The sequence below is a fragment of the Mytilus edulis genome, chromosome 12, assembly GCF_963676685.1.
Source record: "Mytilus edulis chromosome 12, xbMytEdul2.2, whole genome shotgun sequence".
NCBI classification, from domain to species: Eukaryota; Metazoa; Mollusca; class Bivalvia; order Mytilida; family Mytilidae; genus Mytilus; species Mytilus edulis.
Genome location: NC_092355.1, coordinates 38370533 through 38381767, shown reverse-complemented (window position 1 = coordinate 38381767; position 11235 = coordinate 38370533). Strand labels below are relative to the sequence as shown.

The following is an 11235-nucleotide window of genomic DNA, read 5'->3' as shown; positions in this document are numbered from 1 at the left end:
ATACTGTGATCCAAGAACAAACGGTTTATTTTCGCGACTCCCGCGACTCTAGCGTCATAATGGGTCTTAATGAATGTCCTTAAATTCTATAAATAAAGTTGACCATGAAACTCATTTGAAATTATATTTAGAATTTCTGTAATCATGGTAATTAGTTTATTTATATATTCTGTACTTCGTTCAGTTCTATAATCAGTATGTTACTAGTACAGTGTATAACCTAAATCTTTTACAATTATTCTTTATACTTTTACACACGATGTTACTTTGTTCGTTATTCCCTACTTCCTCATTAATTTATATTCTTTAAACCCCAAACAGACCCTTTTTACACAAATAAACATAACAATATGTCTTCCAAACAATTAAAGAATGACGTGACTCACATAGATTCTAATATAACTCGCTTCTTTCACTTTGTAAACAAACCCATGCTCGAAATCCAATTAAATTAGTTTGCGCATACGTAAACTGCAGAAAAAATTAATTTAATCAAATTTGCATACATTTGATATATTTCATTAATTAAACACTTTTTCAAACCATTAAATGATGCACATGTTGATACTTATACATTTAGAATTACTATAACATGTATAATGTGTTATAATTCGCAATTGAAATACTTGATCGAGGTACGGCTACAGTTTATTTTGGCTGTTCAAAACCCTCCCTCTGAAAAACACATAACATGTTGCCGTCTTGTTTACAAAAAAGGGAAGTTTTATGGAAAAGCCGACAAAAACACTCTAAATCTATACAAATTGGACATAGAAATAACCTTTATGTTAATTGTTCTAATCAGAATCGAAATAATTGATGCAAGCTATACTTTATTGCAGTTTTAAAATGGGTAGTCATGACATTCATGTTATTAAGATACTGGATTTCGCTCGGGCAAACATAATCATGAATATAATGCCTACCCATATTAAATTTACAATAAAGTATAGCTTGCATCAGTTATTTCCTAAGTATAACATTAATGAGAGACTATTTGAGTGCGTCATTAAATGCATTAGTCAGATAGTTTAATGCAACAATATCATACATTCGCTCAAATAAAAGTTTTCTGCCTGATAATACAGTAATAGTAAAAGAAAATGTTTAATGAACGAAACTGTGTTATTAATAAATTTATGATATACATGATTGATAACTTATGAAAACGTGTTAATTGATGTTATTTGCTGTATTTCACTTGACTAGGCGGGGTTTAACCGGTTCGCTCATCATAGACCAGTTCATCTATAGAAAGGTGGTTCGTGATAAATTTATCAATGAAGTGTCCAGTTACTCGTCCCATATCTCACATTCAGTTCTTTTGCATTATTGTTTGTTGACACTGTTAGGTGATTAGAAATCAATATCAACTATAACGGCAATCATCCTTAGCATACACATCTTCAAAAAGACTGTCCTTATGCAAATTAAAACGTTAGCTCAGCCCGATCAGTTGAAATAACATTGATAATATCGAACGTTTATTTTGCTGAATTTCAATTATTTTGTTTTAAGAATTATTCTGTTTTAAGAATAAATTTACTGTCAGTTCAAATGAAGCTTTGATTTTTGTATTTTTAAGTTGAATTATGATAGAGTGTGATTTTATCACATGCATGTACACATTGACCAAAGAATAAGAATAAAGTAAAACAAAAATATGAACGTGTATGTCGGAAGCAGTGAAACCAGCAAAAAATCAGGAAAAATAATCTATTTGTTTTCCTTAACAAAATCTCATAATTTAAGTGTTATTCATTCTTTCCATATGCATGCATGTACAATTAAAGATCGGTATTGTAATCAATGCATAAATAATTGTCTCTTAACTATTACAAAGTTTAACAGAGGATGTTTGCTAGCGAGCAAAACAATTTTCAATGACCTCCTCATAACTTTGTTGGAGTAGTTTCTGCGTTAGGACCACACTCCTGTATTTAAAGTCCGTAAAGTAGAACATGCACGAGCTAAAATGTATCACGAAATGACTTCACATTTACCTGTTATTTTATTGCCTTATTCGATGTATTTTTCCGATCACATAGCTTTATATTAAAACTGCAAATTGGATTCACAGATAGAAAATAATGGTCAAAACCCCAAAAGAGACACAATATAAATAAAAAGTATCCATAGAAAATACATTTTGTTCATAATTTAGTTGATTGCTCTAATCATTTAAGTGTTCAACGTATGTTTGTTATTTTGTTTGCTTATCTTTAAATAATTTGCTCTTTAACATTTGACTCTTTGATTTCGAATGGGTAATTTTGAGCTATCAGAAAAACAGAAAGTTTTATAAATATTAATCCAGAATGTTTAAACAAATTTCTATTGATATTTCTGTTTTTGTGCATACACAGTAAATTTTAAATTATAATTATAGACGATATACATTATTTCATTTTAATGTCAATATGTCGTAAACTTCATTAAACATTCTTTAAATTGTAATTTCTAGATAACACGATACCTGATTACGTGATCTGAGTTTATATGACAATGTTAAATGAAGCTTACGTCATATTTGCAATAAAATGATACAATCCATATCTTTTGTAATGATAATGTCAGGATATAAGATTTAATTCCATAGCGTGTGCTTCCTATTTGTGGGAGACAATATCCTTAATATCTACATGACAATAGTATGTTTGTTTGAACATATCTATTCATACTGGATTGGAAGTTATTGCAACTTATAATATAATTTTATTTAGTAACTGACAATGCTTTACTGAAAGGAGTTTTTTCTAATAGACCTTTTCAACAACTCTCGACACCGACTAATGACACCTATAGTTTACAGGTAAAATGGAGGGGTCGTCTCATAGACAAAAACGTCTGATTATCATTACGATATATAATTTCGGTTTGGCGGTTATAAACAGCTACAGAAGATATAAAAAATATAAAAAGTAAATAAAAATATTTCTCTATCATACAATATTCTTATTGCATGTATTTACACGACATTTCACGTTGAATTGATTAAACAATTACTGCAATCATTCCGCATCCTGATCAGCTTTCTCTTCAACTTCATGATTATGCCGCATGCCAATAAGAATAAATGTGTATCTGTAAAAGTTTTTCTGAAAATTTCTTAGAATTTCTGAAACAATATTAATACTGGACTGTCTGTCCGTCTGTTATCACACTTGTTAACACGGTCGAGACTTTTATAAACGATTTAAACCTTACGCGATGTACATATTCAATTTTGGGAGGGGTAGAAACATATTTATTTCAAAGGTCGAATGAAAAGATCAAGATACCTTGTTAAAATTAGTGTATTTCCTTCTTGAATAAGGGGAGATGTATCAACATTTAAGCAGTACATACGTGCGTATGGAATTTATATTTCAACATACTAGTTACTATAGCACGTTGTCTATTTTATCGTAGAGCCATTCTTCTGTTCTCGAAAATGACCTCTGAGTTTCTTGCAAAAAGCAGGAATTGCTTAGTAATAGAGATAAATGGGTTCCGTGTTGAACAAGTATCGTTGGTTTTATATGTTACACTGTCATTGTTATATTTTATTTTGTTGCCAACGGGTCAGAAATTATTTCGCTAATTCTTTTTTCCTTGACAAATCTTTGCCGGATTTATAATCTTTTATTTTTTTTTACGAATGATTCTTTTTAAATTTCGTCTATGACCATGCATAAGGGAGTTTTTTTTTTATCTAATTAGATTAGTAAAATCCCGTCGCCTGTTTTGTTCGCCTGAACCAAGCCCTGAAAATGTTGATACTGTGTATGGCCTTACACGATGGAAATTATGCTTCGCCTTCATGTTTGATTCCTTTTTAGTCGGTCAGAGATTGATGTCGTTTTTTTGTTGTTTTTATCTGCTTTTTTTCTTCTGTTTTTTTTTTCACCGTACAGAATATGAGTTGATCGTTGTTTTTTTTCCTTCTAAATTTAAAAATGCCATTTTTATCATTGTCACTCAAATAAATTTAAAGCATTAAATCTCTCAGTGATGTATAGTATTAATTTCAATTTTTATTTTTGAGACGACCCCTCACATCTTACCTCTCGTAGTCGTGCTCAACTGTAGGTGTAGATAGTTATCAAAAGTACCAGGATTATAATTTAGTACGCCAACTGTAGGTGTAGACAATTGTTGAAAAGGTCTAATTGGAAGTTTACAAAAATCCTAATCTCATAGGAACATATTTCACAGGAAGGAAAATGACAAACTTGAACCGTGTGCCTTCATATCGTTTGAAAGAAACGCATCATCAATGCTGAAATTTATTCATTTATAAACTGTTACGGTATAACTCGTTCTTGTCCTTCACAAGTTCAGCTTTGGGGCTCCGAAAAAAGATACGAGCAGAACACCGCTTCAGAGGAATGTAATTAATACGTGTTAATTTGTTCATTTTTCTACAACTTCATTTATACTGGTATCAGAAAATGACGACCGTACATAGTCATAACAGTATTGTCTATGTCCCTTTTTGATCCGATAGCTCATCACATATTAAAATTGTAATACATTTTCGGCTTTTCAATGACTTGGTGTGAGATTTCATAGTGAACATTAAATTATGTAAAACAGCCCATTTTGATAGAGGAAGTATTCGGGAACTTCAAACAGCCGAAGAATCAACGCAGGGATAGATAAAACTGAAAAAAAGAAGAAAATGTTGAATGCATACTCATAATCAGAACTATGTTTAAGAGAGATGTATTATGTATCAAAAGTAAAAATATTTTTTAAAATTTTAAATAGCAAATTTCAATAAATCAGCTGTAGATTTATACGTGCTAGTATCAGTAAGGGAAATAAGGCATTAACCTTAAATCTTAGGCAATAAGTATATATATATATTTCGACAACCAACATTTTTTCAGTGATGATCAAACCAAGTAGTCGGGATTCATCCTTTTTCTTATGTACCAATTTTTTCTTGGATTGAGGGAAACTTGCATTTTCATGAATATTTATTGTCGTGTCTTTTGCAAAGTTTGCATATATGCCTTTAGAAAATTTGTTATTCGTTTACCATTTAGATTCATGGTTCCACAGTACGCACAAAATCAACGAAAATTAGAATTTTTCGAATTTTAATAAATCTACATTATTTGAAATTCCAACACTTGATCTTTTTTCGAGTCGCTCGTCTAATACAAACTGTGAAGTACTTTCATAACCGACAAATACCAACTGGTTTCGCCAAGAAAGAGAAAAAAAAATCTTCACATACACATGATTTTACCCGTGCATTATCATGTAACATTTCGAGGTTCTAAATGATAGTTTAAGATATAATTATTCATAACACTATGTATATACCAATAATATGTCTGCATTTTGTCATATAAATTAAGATTTGAATTGTACAAAAAACAAAGTATAAGTACTTTACACATTTATTTTTGACAGGTAAGCCAAAAGTTTAGCTTGTCTAACGAATGAACAAAGGAAAAATAATTTTGAAATATTTTCCAGACTGCTTTTGTTAAGTTGTCACGAATCTTAATTTGTTTATTAACTAAAGGGTTATGCATATTACGCATTCAGTATAGCAATTAGTTCCTTAAACATGTTAAATCAGTTTTCACTAGTGTTAGCAGTTCTTTATGAAATGGTTTCTAGACTATTTATTGAAGTGTTAACATAGTTTTATGATTTAATGATTTAATTTACTATATTATGAATATTTAACCACTTACTATCTGTAATACAATGTACTCCATGTATTATTTAGTGATTGGATTTATTTTAGGATTGCATAATAGATAAGGATATCCCAGTGTGTCGTATTGATTTATTCTGTAAAGTATAAGTCTTGTTTTATATCGAAAACTGTCCGTTTACATTAACGTGTAAATTTAACATACGTCAAAAAAGGTATTTAAAATTTTGACTGATTGCCGTCTGATCACTTACGGTTGATTAATCAGTACACCATACTGAATGAAAGTACCAGGATATTTTTTCATAGTAATTTAACTACTTTTTTTCCAGAATTAACACTATGAAGATTACAAACTATTGGATTACTTTCTTGAGCTTTCTTGTGCAAAGTTTTGGTAAGTAAAATATATTTGAATTTATGAACGTGACAGTTTGTCGTAATTTGATATTCATTCATGAAAATAAATTACAATATCCTTAAAAACTTATCAATCAGGTTAAATGTGTCAGCTGGTTCAATTTTCAAGATTTCAATTGCAGAGACTTTATGAATTCATAACAACTAAAATAATTGAACTTATACATTATGTTTCCTTATTTTGGTGATTTCATATAATGTAATCTTTGATTACGTGTTACAGATTTTTTTTGTCTAAGTCAATTATAAACCTTTACTATTTAGTCCCGTTTTGATAATATTATTGTGGCGTGGATAGGTACTTATATTTCCCTCTATCGTGTTATTTTTCATGGTAATTTTTGGCAGTCTTTTCCTTCATTTTTGGTTACTGAGTATATGCTTTGTATTTATATCATTCAATTTCTTGTGTTGTCATACTTGTTTGTTTTTATAGAGATACAGATTACAGCACAAAGTTAACTGCTGTATCCTAATAATTGACACTTTTACTTTTTATGTCTGTTTGTCACATACAAAAACAGAAAGACGTTGTATGTTTGCCAGTAAGACAACTCTCCACAAAAGACCAAATGACATAGAAATTAACAACAATAGATCAACGAGCGGCCTTTAACAAAAGGACAAAGCCCATATCGTAATGTTAACTATAATAGGCGCCGAAATGACAAATGTCGAACAATCAAACGAGAAAATTAACTGCCTTATTCATCTACAAAAATTGTTAAAAAGTTAAAACATGTAACACAGCAACAACCAACTACCACTGAATTGCAGGCTTTTGACATGGGACAGGTTACACACATAATATGTCTGGGTTAACATGTTAGTGGGATCCCACTACTATCACCCCTAGTTTTTGGTGGGGTTCGTGTTGTTAATTTTTTAATTTTCTATGTTGTGTCATGTGTACTATTGTTTGTCTGTCTTTCTTTTTCATTTTTAGCCATGGCGTTGTCAGTTTATTCGTATCTTTCGTCCTTCTTTTCTATCCCTAATCTAGGACAATGAAGTAACAGTACATCAGAAGAACGAACTATACAAATCGTGTTTATTTTGTTTGAGTTGTGAATATAAGCGCGTTCTTTGCGACTGTCAAACAAGTGAGAGGTTTCAATAGCTAAACAAAGAGGTTGAGACCACCATTTTTCATATAGTAAAATGCCTATATAGTATGATATTTTTTTTAATTTTACCTTTCGATTTTGGCAATCGATTAGGGCATGTCCGGTTTGAATTTTCCATGGTGTTCGGTATTTTTATTATTTAACTTTTTTAGCATTTCGGGAGAACATAGCGCTTAACAAAAATACCATTCAAAGTTCAATTTATCGTTTCTGGGGCAATAATAAACCAGCCGCTTCTTCTTATGCTGTGGATGGCAATAGGCAGCAGTTTGATAATGATGCAGTCAACGGGCCTTTCTGTGCCCAAACGTTAAGTAATGACGCAAATTATTGGTGGGCCATAGACCTTGGACAGGAGTACACGATTAACGTGATAACACTATACAATAGAGAAGACTGTTGTAGTAAGTAATATTTAAGTGGCGTTAAACTATTATATGTCTTTACAAGAAGTGTGAACAAAACTCAGACTTGACTCCAAAAGTACCTTTGAGTAAACTGGATGTAACTTTTAGCAATGATGCTGACTTAAATAGTGGAAAGACCTTTTAATATTTCGTGAACTATTGGTTTGTTATAAGAGTCGTTTTGTTAAAGAAAGAAACAATACAATTTGGAAAACTGAAAAGTCTTACAATGGTTCACGCTTTATATCTTTAAAGTTATATAACGAAAAGATAATAATAGACAATGTTACTTTTCATGTCTAGAATAATCGCAACAACAACTTTACTTGTTAAAATGGCTTCTTTTTACTGGTAGAATCAGAAGCATGAACCTTAACACCAATAATGCAATGTCAAATTATTCCAAAAGACTTATATTTTTGATTTATTAGACAACAAGAATACACGTTGTCGTTATTTGTCCGCCATTACTAGATATCACACAGGTACAAGTAAAATGTTGACGTCATAAAACAAAATATCTGACGCCACAATGGGAAAATGATTGTTGTATACGTCAAAAATTCAAGTGTCTTATAAGGTTTCAAAGTATAAATTACTGTTCCTAAATTGTTGTCGAACTCTAAAATAAAAGTTATCTTTCAAGCCATTAGATAAGATCATTTAATATTACTTCCAATTGCTATTATAATACAGATTTTAATAAAAGCTTGATGAATTTAAGATGCAGTTAAATGGGTTGCACGTTATGTGGCACATATCATGTTGTATATACCATATTATACATTTCAATTCATTTTTGCATATTGTATTGCCTTATGTAAAATTGTAGGTTATCGTTTGATTGATTTTCAACTTTTCATCTACAATCCAAGCATCAACACTTGGACAGATTATGACCAGCATCAGGGGCAACTCTGTTTTTATCAAGCTGTGACGGCTCCAAGTGTACTCAGTATTGCCTGCAATCAGCTTATCCGTGGAAGATTTATCAAACTATACAAGAAACATCATTATTTCCCAAACAGAGACGCCTTAACTTTGTGTGAAGTTGAAGTCTTTGCTGATCAAACTCCTTATAAAGGTATTCTTAAACGTTATTTCTAAATTTATTTATTATCTCTGGCAAATACCAAGAATCAGTTTAGCTACTGTTGGTCCAGTTTGTTTCATTTGTTCATCATTTTGTGACACCTCAAATTCTCATACATTAAATGAGTACGCGAGTAGAAATATAACGCGAACTTAAATCGTCGCGAAAATGTATAACTTGGCTATTTCCTTAATTAACTTCCTCAATTTAATTAGAAAATCGCAAACTTAACTTGCCGCGAATGGACTAAAAAGGTATAAACGCGAAATAAAATGTCCGCGAAAATAAGTTGGTATACAGTAATTAAGTTGTATATATGAACGACATTTTGGGTTGGATAATTAGTAAATACTACATCTTCTTATTTAATAAGTACAATAGTTGTCAAGAAAGTGTAATGGTTAAAATGCAGCATAGTTAGCATATATGGAGTTAAGTAGAAGTCGTTTTTTTTTGGAATATTTCATTTTTGCTGTTGGTTTTTTGTTCTTTGTGAACTATGTGCTGTGTAAGACAATGCGACACTTTAAAGATCAAATTGTAACCTGAGGTTGCATACATCAATGATATTAGGTCGTGGATAGAGTTGACGTATATTCACTATTTAACATGTATAACAAACAAGATCGTTTTTTTTATTTGATAGAATAAAATTAAAAAGTGTATAAAAGACTTTTTTTTTTGGCATCCAAGTTTGTTTCGATAACAGTGTGTTTTTATCAATTTTACAAATTAAGTTACAACGTGAACTCTTCCAGTATGTCATCCTTGCGTTTGTCTGTATTTGTCTCATCAGTGGCTTTTGAATCAAAACTATCGAAAAATCAGAACTCAGAACAATGAAATCCACAAACTTGAAACGCCTTTTGAAATCTCTCATTTTCAATGTTGTCAATCTTTATATTTTGCATTTCGGAACAATTATTCATGTTGATTTAAACATTACGTGTTAAACATATTTGTCTTATACATCTTTACAGGATTGTACTGCAAGCAGACAAACAAACAACCGATTTTGAGTCTTCAGAAAATTTTGACAAAAACCACACGTCTACGATGTGCCATTTATTGCCGAAAAACTGATAGCTGCCTTGGTTTCACGATGACTGTTGATGGAACATGCTCTTTGGTTCAAACAAGTAAATATTCTGCAGGTAGTAATGTTGGTAGCGTTTACTTTGAAAGATGCTGAATAATGCTTTCAAGTGATGATTTAGGGACTTTTAATAGATGACTGACTGTGCGGTATAAGTTTTGTGTATTGGTCAAGGCCGTACGATGACCTATATCAGATAATTTCTGTGTCATGTTGGTTTCTTGTGAATAGTTGTCGTATTTGAAATACAATATCTTTTTTATTATACATTACATTGGGCGAAGACTAATTATTACTTATAAAATTGAATATGTAAATCCAGAGATAAGAAATTGCCAGCCGATAATCAATAAATATCTTTTCATCTTAATTTTCTTTGATTGAAAATCCGTTAAAACAAGCGTTATACTATTGCATTTACCCTAAACTTTAAGAATTGGAAGCGAATACATCAAACATATCAACATAACTTTGAAATAAATATAATGTGATGAAAATGGGGCAGGATTTGTAACGCATTTGGAATATCAATAATTTTATTGATAAATGTAGATGACTTTAATAAGGAATTATAGGAAGCATTAAACAAACATGTCAAGTAAAACAGCAATATTTCCACCAACAAAAAAAGAGAACAGTTATTCTGGTTATGGAGGATGATATTTGTGGATATAAAACGTAAAGATATTGAATTGTGTTCCAAAATTGATTTTTACATCCTACATATCGTACATTTTATCGTATAAACATATTTGAATTTAATTTAAGGATGTTCGCTTGGCTTGTTTTGGAATTTTTGTCAGAATTTCAGTATCCTCTGGTTTTATCAATTTGAATGCCTTAAAAAAATTGGTCCATTGACCTCCATTTTTCTTTTATAAAACGTTTACATGTATAATTATAAGCCATCTGTAAAAGTCTTAAACAACGTTGTTATTTTTTAATAGTTTTCGAAAATGTAAACCTGTCAATGATAAAGCTATGAAAAATCCAGAGAGAATATTTTCCCGCCAAAATTTTGATTGCTAATATCTCGAAAAAGCACATTGACCTATATACTTTTTTTGCTATGGTGTTCCTTTATTATTCCCCTATCAATATATACCAGTGTTATGACAAGTTTGTTGTTTTAAAACTGAGTAGCGAACTACCTTAATGTGATAATATAATATTCTGCTTCACAGTCATTTTGCAAAATGCAATCATTTAGAGTTTAAGATTATCTTACGAATTGGAAATGGTAGTTTTAACAAAATTTGAAAACAAATCGTGACCATAAAAATAATATTAGTGTTAACGTTTATAAAATAATCCGACATTTGTTATACTTTCGATAAGATAGTTATATATTCTAGAAAATATTCAATGACTGCTCTGAAAATCTCTACTCTATACCATTACCGAACCATTAACGTCACATCCTGACAAATCAT

General features: G+C 30.6%; 1 long non-coding RNA gene across 1 annotated transcript; it reads left to right on the top strand.

The window, feature by feature from the left end:
• The first annotated feature begins 7370 nt into the window (after nucleotides 1-7370).
• LOC139499623 (uncharacterized) lies at nucleotides 7371-10337 on the top strand. The gene is made up of 3 exons (XR_011658233.1): nucleotides 7371-7610; nucleotides 8446-8697; nucleotides 9687-10337. It is a non-coding gene; the product is annotated as an uncharacterized lncRNA (long non-coding RNA).
• The last annotated feature ends 898 nt before the right edge of the window (nucleotides 10338-11235 follow it).